The sequence below is a fragment of the Octopus sinensis genome, linkage group LG10, assembly GCF_006345805.1.
Source record: "Octopus sinensis linkage group LG10, ASM634580v1, whole genome shotgun sequence".
Lineage (NCBI taxonomy): Eukaryota > Metazoa > Mollusca > Cephalopoda > Octopoda > Octopodidae > Octopus > Octopus sinensis.
The window spans coordinates 56,845,958-56,859,466 of NC_043006.1; the positions used below are offsets into that span (position 1 = coordinate 56,845,958).

General features: G+C 41.9%; 1 protein-coding gene and 1 long non-coding RNA gene across 3 annotated transcripts in view; one reads left to right on the forward strand and one right to left on the reverse strand.

Annotated features, from left to right (window-relative positions):
* LOC115216680 (N-acetyllactosaminide beta-1,6-N-acetylglucosaminyl-transferase-like) overlaps positions 1-2,679 on the reverse strand; it is an 82,317-nt gene extending 79,638 nt beyond the window's left edge. Inside the window, exon 1 of one of the 2 annotated variants that reach the window (XM_029786188.2) lies at positions 2,581-2,679. The gene's annotated coding sequence lies outside the window, so the exon portion shown is untranslated. The remainder of the gene's footprint in view (positions 1-2,580) is intronic. The other variant, XM_036506703.1, reaches the window with a different exon arrangement.
* A 61-nt stretch (positions 2,680-2,740) lies between these two features.
* The window catches only part of LOC118765139, a 61,959-nt gene continuing 51,190 nt past the window's right edge, over positions 2,741-13,509 (forward strand). Inside the window, exons 1-2 of the long non-coding RNA XR_005000994.1 lie at positions 2,741-3,217; positions 3,830-3,883. This is a non-coding gene — a long non-coding RNA (uncharacterized LOC118765139). The remainder of the gene's footprint in view (positions 3,218-3,829; positions 3,884-13,509) is intronic.

Here is a 13,509-nt window from a genome sequence, read left to right on the forward strand (position 1 = left end):
AACTCAGACCGTAGCAACGGGCAAAATACCTATTTCTTTACTACCTACAAGGGGCTAAACACAGAGCGGACAAACAAGGAAAGACAAACGGATTAAGTCGACTACATCGACCCCAGTGCGTAACTGGTACTTAATTTATCGACCCCGAAAGGATGAAAGGCAAAGTCGACCTCGGCGGAATTTGAACTCACAACGTTACGCAGACGAAATACCTATTTCTTTATTACCCACAAGGGGCTAAACACAGAGGGGACAAACAAGGACAGACATAGGTGTTAAGTCGATTACATCGACCCCAGTGCGTAACTGGTACTTAATTTATCGACCCCGAAAGGATGAAAGGCAAAGTCGACCTCGGCGGAATTTGAACTCACAACGTAACGGCAGACGAAATACCGCTAAGCATTTCTCCCGGCGTGCTAACGATTCTGTTAGCTCACCGCCTTCCAAGCTCCAGTGATTGACGAAGTGGACAGTCACTCCTGATAAAGTGGGAACTTCTTGCACGACTGTCCCATTCGCACAGAAAGCAGCGGTACTTGGTGTATACGCACTGGAAGCCCATCACAGGAGCAACAACATTTAAGTCACCTCAAAGTTGCCATCGATGTTCATATTTTATGCATTGCAACATATCTATATATATAAAACTGTAGTTGTGTGAGTGTCTGTCCCCTTCGATTTAGATTCCTAACTACTCCCACATTTTGCGGTGCAGTTTAACCAAATTCGGGTATCTTATAGTCGTGATTCATATCGAGCCCGTCTGAGTATTAGCGCGCGTCTACGATGAGTCTACGATTTTAAAAATAATTTAACATAATTTTTTATTCCATTTTAATGCATAATTTTTCGTGTGTCGATGGCGGCGGAGTTGGCGTCCATGGTCACACCTGCACCTGTTTGCTTCTCCCCCTTCTTCCCTCCCTCGTGAAGCTGTGGGGAAGGGAGTGTAAGGAAATCAACGTCGTAAAACGTTGTCAAGGAGACCAGCGTTCTTTTAGAACAACCACTTCATGGCTTGAAGACACCAAAACAGAAATGGCTAAGAAAGCCCGAATTGGCATCTATAAGGGAAGTAACTCTCTAAACATGCTTATATAGTTATTTCCCTTACAAACCCGAGCAACGCCGGGCGATACTGCTAGTGTTTTATATTCTCATAAATTACTTTCCTATGTGATGCATAGCCCCAGTACTTATTTTTCTAAGCCGGGTACATAGTCTATCGTTCGCTTATTTGACGAACTACTAAGTTACAGGGACGTAAATGAACCAATGCCAGTTGTCCAGCATAACCACAATAACACTCACATAGATACATATATATGCGTATGTATATATGTATATATACATGTGTGTGTGTGTGTGTTTGTGTGTGTGTATGTGTGTGTGTGTGTGTGTCTGTGTGTGTGTGTGTGTACAGTCGGCTTATTTCAGTTTCCTCCTACCAAATCCACTCACAAGGTTTTAGTCGACTCGGGGTTAAAGTAGAACACTTTTGCCCAAAGCTCCGCGCGATGGAATTGAAACCAGAACCGTGTGCTGCCTGGAAGAACATTTTTTTACTACACAGACGCGCCTGTGCCAATAGACACAGCTACGCCTGCACCAGAGTGTATATGTATGTATATGTGTGTGTGTGCGTGCATGTATGTGTGTGTGTCTTTGTGTTTAAGCTTACCCCCCCCCTACTATCGCCTTCACAACCGATGTTGCTTTGTTTACGTTCGGGTAACTTTGTTTTTCGGCAAAAAAAAACAAAAGAAAACAAAAACGATAGAGTAAGTACCAGACTTTAAAAAGAAGTATTAGAGGCGATTTATACGACTAAAACCCCCAAGCCGGTGCCTGGCAAGGTCACAATCTCATGGCTGAAACAAGTAAAAGTTGAAAGCTATGAGAACCCGAGGAAGTTTTTGTTAACTAATTACATAGATAATCACCGGCAGCTGATGCTTTCAGCTCATACGTGAAACTAACTCCTCTACATTAGTAGACTCTCTCCCCAGAGTATTGTTGTGAATTCTGAAAATATTCTTGCTTCCTGTCCTATAGTTTAACGTATCGTGTTTTTAACCATCTCTCGTCTGTTCTAGCAACGCAAAACAAGGTGTGTCTGCGAGAGTCTGTCTACACTAAAATGAATAAGTGTACGAGAAAAGGAGGGAGCAAGAAACTGAGTGTGGGTTAGAGGAATGAGAAAGAGAAGAGGGAGAGAGGTGGGAAGATAGAGAGAGAAAGAGAGAGAGAGAGAGTGAGAGAGAGAGAGAGAGAGAAGGAGAAAGAGAGAAGATATAATGAAGGATAAATGATGGATGTTAACAGAAAGAGAAAGCAAAGGAAGGAAATATAAGTCAGCATCGGACGGCTAGTAGCAGTTTGTGAATTTCAGTAGCTGCAGCTGATAGTGATAAAACAAAATGAAAAGTTAGTAAGAATGAGAGAGTGAAAAAATAACCAAAAGCACTACGCTTCAAAAATAAAAGCGAAAATAATAATGATAATAATATTAATTTAATAATAATAATAATAATAATAATAATAATAATGATAATGATAATAATCCAAATTACTTACTGCTAATTTAAAGTGATGCTTCGGTAATGTATAGCGACCAAGTAGACAGGACTGCAAAGTTTAACATACTGCTTCCATATTTTTCTGATCGCAAAGAGAAATATATAGATAGACACATAGACGCACAGGAGTACACACTAGCACTCACACATAGCACATACACCCACGCGCGCTCGCGCACGCACACACACAGACACACATACATACGCACATTCACACACACCCATATGCACACAAAGGCACACACACATACATCAGGCCATACAGGAAATAAAATAAATGACTAGAACAAACACGGGGAAAAATATAGGGAATATAAAACAATATCCAAAAATAAGCTACGAGTAAAAAAGCTATAAGTTTTCCCTTGAAAATAGAAGAATTAAATGTCACTTATTCAACGGCATGTCTACGAAGCAAACCCGCGCCTTCTTTACACGAGACATCATCTGACAATGTGTAAAAGGGATTAAGCCGACTCTTTTAACAACACTTTTGGATAATACTTACATCGTTAACGCAGAAGGATGTTTGACATGACTACAGCATCCCATCAGCCGGTTTCGATTGTTATTACTATCGTTCTTTTTTAACTGTGGATTATGTTTTGCACCAATAAGAGAAATAGATATAACAGGTAAAAACAAAAACTATTTTATACATTTCTAAAATTTCTTGTTTAAAACACACACACCCGCGTGTGCGCGCACAAATATACGCTTATATATATATATATACATTATATATATATATATATATATATATATATATATATATATATATAATATATATATATATATATATATATAATATATATCATATATATTATATATATTTTATATATCATATATGAGCATATATAATCATATCTACACAACAATTCAGACGTGCATCCATCCATACTTATACACGCACACGTACACATATACTTACATGCACGTATACATACCTACATATACACTCATACACATATATATTCACATACACAATATATATATATATACACACACATACAATATATATACATATATATACATATGTATATATATATATACATGTATAATATATGTGTGTGTGTATGTATTATTATATATATATATATATATATATATATATATATGTGTGTGTGTATATATATATATATATATATACACGTACAAACACACATAATAAATGCACATACATACACACATATGTATCAAATATTTTTTTCCCCTATGTCAATGTTCATCTTGTATTTCACACCCAGATTCGGAATCGAAATAGAAAGAAAAACAGAAAAAGAAAACTCGAGAGCGAATCGGTAAGCGAAACTAACATTTCCTCATTGGTTCGGTCGTTCCAAAACAGAAACATTAGATTATTGCGAAATTAAGTATATTCTTTTGTTGCTTTTGTTGCTGTTGTTGTCGGAGTCGTTGTTAATGTTGCTTCTGCGGCGGCTGATACTTGTTGTTGTTGTTGTTGTTGTTGTTGATGCTGTGGTCTTTTAATTTGTGGTCAGACCTGATGGTGGACTTCTGACCTATCATAGTGTTGTTGCTCCAACCGCTGACCCAGCATCCCGATTATCTACGACGTTCTAAACCGTGACCATTCTGTCAGTGACACTCGATGGATATTTTGCAAGATTCACGACAAATTGTATTTACTTTTAGGAAGTTGCAATTATATAGGGAAGAAAAAGTATATGTGCGTGATAATAGTTAATAAAAGAATGTGTGTGTATCATTTTTCATGTTATTCAATATATAATTATATGAAAATTTTTAGGTACTACTTAAGAAGAAGTGGTCCCGGTGCGCGCACTCACGTACTCGCGCATCCGCGCTAGCTAGTCGTGACTAGTCGATCCTACAACGACTACCTAGCAAAGTAAATAAAACACAAAATAAATAATTTTTTTACACAAAGTAAATAATTTTTTAAAAACAAAGTAAATATAACAAAAAAGCACAATGTAAATAATTTTTTTAAACAAAGTAAATAAAACACATAAACACAAAGTAAGGATCGACTAGTCGCGACTAGCTAGCGCGGATGCGCGAATACGTGAGTGCGCGCACAGGGACCACTCTTCTTTAGTAGTACCAAATTTTTACAAGTAGGTGCAGGTACGACTGTGTGCTTCCCAACCAAATGCTTCCGGGTTAAGGGCAAGTGTCTTTTACTATAGCTTCGGGTCGACCAAAGGATACTGAGTGGATTTGGTACACAGAAACAGAAAGAAGCTTGTCGTATATATGTACGTGTGTGTGTGTGTGCATTTATCCCCCACCACCACTTGACAAGTGATGTCTTATGGGTTTACGTTCCTATAACAGTTCGGCATATGAGACCTGATAGAATAAGTACTAATCTTTAAAACAATAGAAACAGTGTCCTACGGTCGATTTGCTCGAATTGGAGGGCGGCGAGCTGGCAGAAACATTAGCACGCCGGACGAAATGCGTAGCCGTATTGCGTCTGCCGCTACGTTCTGAGTTCAAATTCCGCCGAGGTCGACTTTGCCTTTCATCCTTTCGGGGTCGATAAATTAAGTACCAGTTACGCACTGGGGGTCGATATAATCGACTTAATCCCTTTGTCTGTCCTTTATTTGTCCCTTCTGCGTTTAGCCCCTTGTGGGTAATAAACAGATTTGCTCGAATTGAAGGCGCTGAAACAAGTAAAAAGTGAAATATACAAACACGTTTGTACGTGTTTGTTATCTACATGGATATCAATAGAAAAATTACAATGCACATATAACCAGACCTCTTTTTTCTTACACTTGTTTAAGTCAATAGAGTCATTGACACACACATACACACACATACACACACACACACACATACACACACATACACACACACAGACACACACATACACACACAGTACATATATACACATATATATGTAATACATAACTTAGATAACTTAGATATGTGTCGACCAAAGTCTAACTTGTCTAACACCACATGATACGATTAGCTAAATCCTTTCTAAGTAAAGTTTTGTGGTATCATGATCCTCTTGTTGAGTGAGTTGTATCCAGGTATAGGCGGCTTATAGGTGGTGCTGGGGAGAATAGAGTTTCAATGCCTTCTGAGGTGATTCAATTTTTGAAATGTTTTGTTTGCTATGGAGAGACCGCAAGGGACAGCCATATTCAAGGTGTGGCCGTACATAGCACGAGAAAAGAGGAATGATGACACCTTGTTCTATGGACCGGAAGGTTCTTAGGATCCAGGAGCTCATCTTACGAGTTATATCGACCATATTGTTGATGTGGGCGCTCCAGCTGAGATTGTTGTCAGCAATTACTTCTAGGTCTCTGATATCATTACATGCTGTGAGCGGATCCCCTGAACGAAGAGATTATGGCTGTTTTAGTCTTTTTTCCAAAATGCATCAGCTCGAATTCTCACTCGTTTAGTTGCATTTTGTTTTTGTCTGCCCATTGAATCATAGCATGTTGGTCAGACTGGAGTTCAGTTCGGTCTTCTTCATTGATAATTTTTTGGAGCTTAGAGTTATCAGCGAATCTTTTCACTTTGCAGTGTTTTATGACGCTGGAAAGGTTGTCTTTATCACTCTCTATATAAACGGCAGTTTGTCTGTGTGTGTTTCTGTGTGTCTGTTTGGTTGTATCCTCACTCTGACCACGGCTTTCAACCGATTCTGATGAAACTTGACACACACATAGCCCAATGTCATAATTCACAACTAACGCAGCGAAAATTTTGAAAAGTTCCCCCAGTTCTGAAAAAAAATTGATAAATTCGACATGGGGTCGAGAATCAGAAACACAAACCACAGACTGTCTAGGGGACGCAACTCTGACCTACCAATCTACTTCAGGCGTTCTCAGTTTCCTGTTAAACTCTGCTTCGCAATGTTCATCAATAAATCCCAAGGCCAAACGCTACAAGTCGCTGGGTTACAGTTGGGCGAACAGTGCTTCGCCCACGGTCAACTCTACGTGGGCTGTTCACGCGTTGGGAGGCGCAATGATGTTTTCATGTTTTCGCCCAAAGGGACAGCTAGGAACATCATATACACAGAAGTATTCGAGTGAAGAGAAGACATTGCAACCTACAAAATCGATAAACTCGGCATGGGGGTCGAGAATCTAAGCTTTTTATATGCAACACATTATCTATGGTAGTTTTCGCAACTTGCAATCGATTTTCACAAAACTCATGGAGAAGCTTAATGTTACCCTAAGAAACTCAATTCTGACGTTAGTTTTCCATGCAATACCTTACCATCAGAAACAATCGATAAAATCATGCCATTTTGGGAAATCGCGTTCAAATTCAAGATGACATATTTTCGACAATATCTTTCACAAATTGGCAGGAATTTTTTTTTTTAATTCACAGCGAGCATCATGTCTGCTCCCAGGAGTTATATAGCCCTTTTTATTCCAATAGGATACATTATTGGAAAAAATCGGTTAATTAAATCATATGTGGCACACATAGCAAACCGATTTGTGTATTAAACACAAGCCAGACTGTCTAGGGGACGCAACTCGACCTTTTTAGCTATCGATAATTCCATCCAACCAATTCCTACCAGGAAGAAATTACATTCGAGACTTCACCCCCAACACCGCCACTTCTGCTAATAGCTGCTGCAGCCGCAAATTCGAATACTTTTTGGTTTACACTTTCTTTATAACTACCACCCCAAACGTTTTACCTTAAATTTTTACAGCAACGTGGGGGGATTTTCTTCCTTGATGCACCCGGCGGCACTGGCAAAACCTTCGTCACTAAACTAATTCTGGCGGAGGTCAGACGCAACACGGACATTGCCCTGGCTGTAGCTTCCTCTGGTATCGCGGCCACGTTGCTTCCGGGTGGCAGAACCGCCCACTCTGCCTTCAGACTCCCGCTCGATCTGGCAAAGTCCGAGTCACCTATCTGCAACATCGCCAAGAACTCAGAACAGGCCGACATTCTGCGCAGATGCAAACTCATTGTATGGGACGAGTGTACTATGGCACACAAAGGCGCCCTTGAGGCACTGGACAGGTCCCTGCAAGACATCAGAGACTCTACGGCCCCCATGGGAGGATTAACTTTACTTCTTTCAGGAGACTTCAGGCAGGCTCTACCTGTTATTCCAAAAGGAACCCGTGCCGATGCCGTGCGCGCGTGCCTTAAGTCGTTAGCTCTTTGGGCACATGTGCGGCCCTTGCACCTCCAAACTAACATGCGCGCGCAGTTGATTGGTGACAGCGGATCCGCTGCATTCTCCAGGAACCTCTTATCGCTCGGTGAAAATAGGATGCTGGCTGATGCGGATGGCTGCGTTCAATTGGACTCACTTTGCACCATTGTTGACACCCCTGCTAGCCTCCGGGACGCTGTCTTCCACGACCTACAAAACAATTTACGCGACCTAAAATGGCTGGCAGGCAGAGCTATTCTCGCACCCAAAAATACAACCGTCAACTCCATCAATATCCAGCTACTTGAAGCTATTCCTGGTGATGTCCACGTCTACAAATCTATAGATAGGACAGCAGACCCCGCCGAGCTTACCGATTATCCTGTTGAATTCCTGAATTCACTTGAACCGCCAGGCCTGCCGCCACACATCCTGAAGTTAAAAGTCGGTGCGCCCATTATGCTCATCAGGAATTTGGTTCCACCTAAACAGTGCAACGGCACACGTTTGGTTGTGAAACATTTGGCACCACATTTAATAACGGCCACAATACTTACCGGTTGTGGGAAGGGAGAGGACGTCTTCATTCCACGGATGCACCTTCAACCGTCGGGCGCTGACCTACCAATCCACTTCAGGCGTTTTCAGTTTCCTGTTAAACTCTGCTTCGCAATGTTCATCAATAAATCCCAAGGCCAAACGCTACAAGTCGCTGGGTTACATTTGGGCGAACAGTGCTTCGCCCACGGTCAACTCTACGTGGGCTGTTCACGCGTTGGGAGGCGCAATGATGTTTTCATGTTTTCGCCCAAAGGGACAGCTAGGAACATCGTATATACAGAAGTATTCGAGTGAAGAGAAGACATTGCAACCTCCACATGCACCTTCGTTCCCTGGAGGGAAAGGACTACATTGGGATTAGTCGTTGCCTACTAGGGGCTCTTACATACCCGAGCAACGCCGGGCTATGCTGCTAGTATATATATATAAGAATCGTCAAAGCGTCGGGCAAAATGCTTTCTGGTACTTCTTCCGGCGCTTTACGTTATGAGTCCAATTTCCGCTGAGGTTGAATTTGCCTTCCATCATTTCGGGGTCGATAAAATAAGCACTATTTTAAACAAGTACCAGTTTGACAATGGTGCTAACGCAATCAATATACCTCCTCCCTAGAGATTGCTGACCTTGTGCCAAAATTTTAAACCAAAGGCTGCGAGTTGGCAGAAACGTGAAAATACCGAGCAAAATGCTTAGCGGGATTTCGTCTGTCTCTACGTTCTGAGTTCTAATTCTGTCGAGGTTTACTTTGCATTTCATCCTTTCAAGGTTGATAAATTAAGTGCAAGTCCAGTACAGGGGTCGATGCAATCGACTTGTAACGAAACACATTCTCTCTCTCTCTTTCTCTCTCTCTCTCTTTCTCTCTCTCTTTCTCTCTCTCTCTCTTTCTCTCTCTCTCTCCCTCTCTCTCTCTGAGATATACAATACAAATAACGTCGTAGCAGATAGCAGTCATCCTTCGGCTGCTTAGGACCAGTTGTGTCCGCTGCCCTGATTGGTTGGTTTTGGTGCAGTTTTATCTCTTGCTTTATTTCGCGCCAATGTGTAAACCAACCATTCACAACCTTCACATAAGGTCCCGTGATACAGTCTTCTAGGTTCTTCTCTGGAGCCCACTAATGTCTTTATAAGGTAGTCACGACAAACCATTTGTGTCTTTGGTTCTAGTCCTTCTTAGGGCTAACTGCTGACCACAAACCAGACAGCCAGTTCCAGCGCCAACACCACCGCAGCATTTCAGGACCTTTCTCCGCCGTCGCCATCACCCTCGTCGACTTCAACAATATGTACACATCAACATCGTTCCAGGTTTAACTTCACGCTGTTTGTGAATACTGACCAAGATTAACAGCTCCAGTCTACCTGCGAGATCTTTTGTACCAAGTGATCCGGCATAGGATAGAAACTACAACTTCTACACGCGTAGTAACCGGCTCTCCACTTTGCCTCAACCTCTCTGTTACAGAACTAACTATTGTGTATCTTACGAACTGGTAATTAACTCCATTAGTCTGAACACTCATTTCTATGCTCTGTATTATCTCACACACATACACCTTATTTTGTACACACACATTGTATGTTTGACGGTCTGTCTTATTATGTACACAATTATAACGCACTCACGAACACACAGACACACAATTATGTCGCAGTCACGAATACACCTTGTTTGTACTTATATCGCCCACACAGACACACACTTGTTGCATTCATAGACAAACACTCTGCTCCTCACGAACACATCTGTAAATAAAGTCTTTTCTCTTATACATAATACGGTTGTGTTTTCCTCCTTATTCTTTCTTGGCACTGGTATTCTTTTATTCTATGTATTTTGGTTTCTTTTGTCGGCGACCGTGCGGCGTTTAAAAGGAGATATTGGTCATCATCTCCTTTACGTACGGTCGCTCTACAGACTTATCCTCTTTCCCAAAATTTCAGGGCATGTGCCAAACTCGGATTAAGTGTCACCGTGCGGTACCCTATTCAAATGTTTTCTATTGCAGTAGTTTAGGAATCACCAATGCCTTGTGAGTGAATTTGATAGGTTGAAAGGGGAAACTATACAGAGACATGTCACGTGCGCATGCGTGCATGTGTATGTGTGTGTGTGTGTGTGTGTGTGTGTGTGTGTGTGTGTGTGCAGTTTATTACAAAATCGGTAATATGCACTTGGAAATATGCATCATTGCTCACGTTAATGCCCAGGTCACGCACTGAGTTTGATTCAGGGATTACGCTTCCTCCCGGGACAGTGTATCCTGTCAGCATGTCGTTCAGCTTTGTGGGTTGGTAGCGCAGGGCTTGTATTGTCTGAGAGACTTTTGTGTCATCTGCATAATTAGCAACGGTGGCTATCTGAACAGCTGAGGATATGTCTGAGAGGGTTACTATGAATAGCAATGGCCCTAAGACAGTGCCCTGTGGAACACCACTTGCTATTTGTGTTTCCTTGGAGGTGGTTCCGTTGGCAACCACTGCCTGACATCTATCTTTTGGAAAGCCGTGCAGCCACTCTCCAAGTTTTCCGACTATACCGAGATCACTCAGTGGCCGTCTTTATCAAAGGCTTTTTGCAAAGTCGAGATAGATCACATCCACACTTGTATCGTTTAGCAGCTGTTTTAACAGCCTGTCTTAGTGTTGCAAGAGCTGTGGTATGAAGCTTCTACCTGGTCGAAATCCATGCTGAGTGTCAGTCAGCAAAGCCTTTTCTTGAAGGAACGCGATTAGTTTCTTGCAGACTATTCATTCCATGACTTTGTTGATGTATGAGGTCAGAGAGATAGGCCTCTAATTTTTAGCTTCTGCTCTGCTTCCTCCCTTATTATCCCTTCCTTTAGTTTGTCTGCGAGCTTACCGCTTGCAAGAAAGCTCTGAAAAAGAAACTGCAGTGGTTTGCAAAGGCTCGTTTATACGATTTGAGAAAGACCACTGGGAATCCATCAGGGCCAGTAGCTGAGTCTGTGTTAACCTCATCTATGGCCAGTGTTACATCTTCAATGTTAATGCAATCAACTTTTGCCTCTTTGGTTACAAGTAAAATGACAAAGAATTCTACTGGTTTGTTTATCCTAACCCTGTGTTCCAGAAGTGTAGTGAGTACACTTTGGAACTGTTCGTTCTGTATTTCACTGATCCTAGTTAGGCTTCCTGTAAAGGAACCATCTTTTTTGGAAGAGAGGTCCTATCTTGTGGCGTACTGAGGCTGTTTCTTTGACAAAGTTAAAGAAAGCTTTAGGGTTCGACTTGACATTTCTTTAACCCAAGCTTCCTTATCTGCTCTCTTATTTTTATATGAGATTGATGCAGATTTTTCTCAATCTCCAACAGCGCTCTCTCCAGACGACACTTCTCTCCACTTTTGGGGTGTTTGCTCAGGCGGTTCGCAATCTTTGTCCGTCGTCTCATAATAATCTTCCTCTCCCTAGAGATCTTGTTTTTGTGTATGTTGGCCCTGAGCACTGGGACAGATTTGTAATATATGGCTTGCATTATGGACATGAAACATTTGTGTTTCATGCCAATGTCTTGTGTGGAGAGACCTTAAGACCAATCCTGTTTGAGGACCTCTTTCTCAATCAACTTCCAATTTGCTTTATGAAAATTTTAGTTTGGAGTGATTTTGGGTGCTTCGTATAGGCTACACGTCTCCAGAGGCATTTGTTCTATACGTAGACAGTTCTATTATGTTGTGATCCGAGACCAGCGTCGGTGTCACTTGAACTTTATGGATAACGTTGATACTGATTGTGTAGCAGAAATCCAGTACATTGTTTGCCTTGATTGGTTGCAGCAGAAATTGGTCCATGAAAGAAGCATTGGTAAGGTGGAGCAGGGACTCCGCCTGTGCTTGCTGGTGGTGTGTCATTCCTGGAAGGAGCATCTGGCCCGCAGGCCATCCCACATTGGGGAAGTTTAAATCTCCCAAAAGGAATACACTGATGTGTTGTTCCAGTTTGGTGAGAACTCCTATTTTCGTTAGGCAGTCTTCAAACTTACCTGTATGATTTGGAGCATCCAGTGGGTGATATGTAGTACATCAATATTAAGTTGTCTTATGTGTACCATTTGAGTGTCACGCACTCATATGACAGCAGGGCCTGAGGTGTGAGGTCCTCTCGGAATTACACAGCAACTCCACCATGGCTCCCTTCTCGATCTGGGCGTATGGCAACATATTGTGGTATGTGTATTTCTGCTTCCCCTGTATCATGTCTAAGGTGCGTTTCCACAAGTGCTATGCATAGAGTTTGATTGCATGCAGCAAGGTCTCGCAGGGACGAAATTTTTGTTTTACAGTTGTCGTGCTACAGCCCTCCGATATTTAGTAGAAATATTTTTGTGACGTCTGTGTTGGTGTTACTGGTGGCCATTCTGTATCTGTTGTCGGTGGCGGCCTTGTCTGGTGGTTGGTGTAGTTCCAAGTTTGTGTGTGTCTAGCCAGTTCAGCTGCTGGACAACCTTTTGTGCCATGCTCAAAACTGATTGTTGTTCAGCTGCTGCCCTGGGTGAAGCCAGTCGTTTGTTGAACCACGCACTACATCCGCATATTGTCTTTCGGAAGTAGATAGTGCGCCTTTTTTTCTTCTTTGGTGCCTTTCCTTTTGTGTATGTATATATACTAGATATATGAGACGACTTCGCCGGAGGTGCGATTTCTCCTTTTGGTGCCTTTGCGCTGGGTGAAGGGCATTCTGCCTTAATGTGGCCTTTTTTCCCACATTTAAAGCAGCTGGGCGTCCTGTCCTCCACCATGGCTCAATTTGATGTCCCCACCAACCGTGATGGCTCCACCATCCTTTCTAAATCTTCTGGAGTGGTCTGGACCACCATTTCCAGCCCCTGTCCCTGCCAATTTCTTGTCGGCACTCTTTTTGCTTGGAGGACAACAGATTGTTGTCCCCCAAGCAAATAGATGTTGCCTGGCTAATAGCCAGGCAACATCTACTTCAAGAAGGATCTCATCTACCCTTACCCGAGAAGCATGTCTTGAGGGGACTAAATACAAATCAATACAGTTTTATTTCTCTATTACCCATAAGAGGCCAACATAGAGGGATGACACAAGGTGGGAACAAAAAAAACAGATAGAAAGGAATAAAATAGATAAATGAAATAATGACAAATGAAATGAAGCCACTCGGCCCAACCTCCAAGCGTCTTCATTTATCCTGTTAGTTACAGCTTTTTTTAAAAACA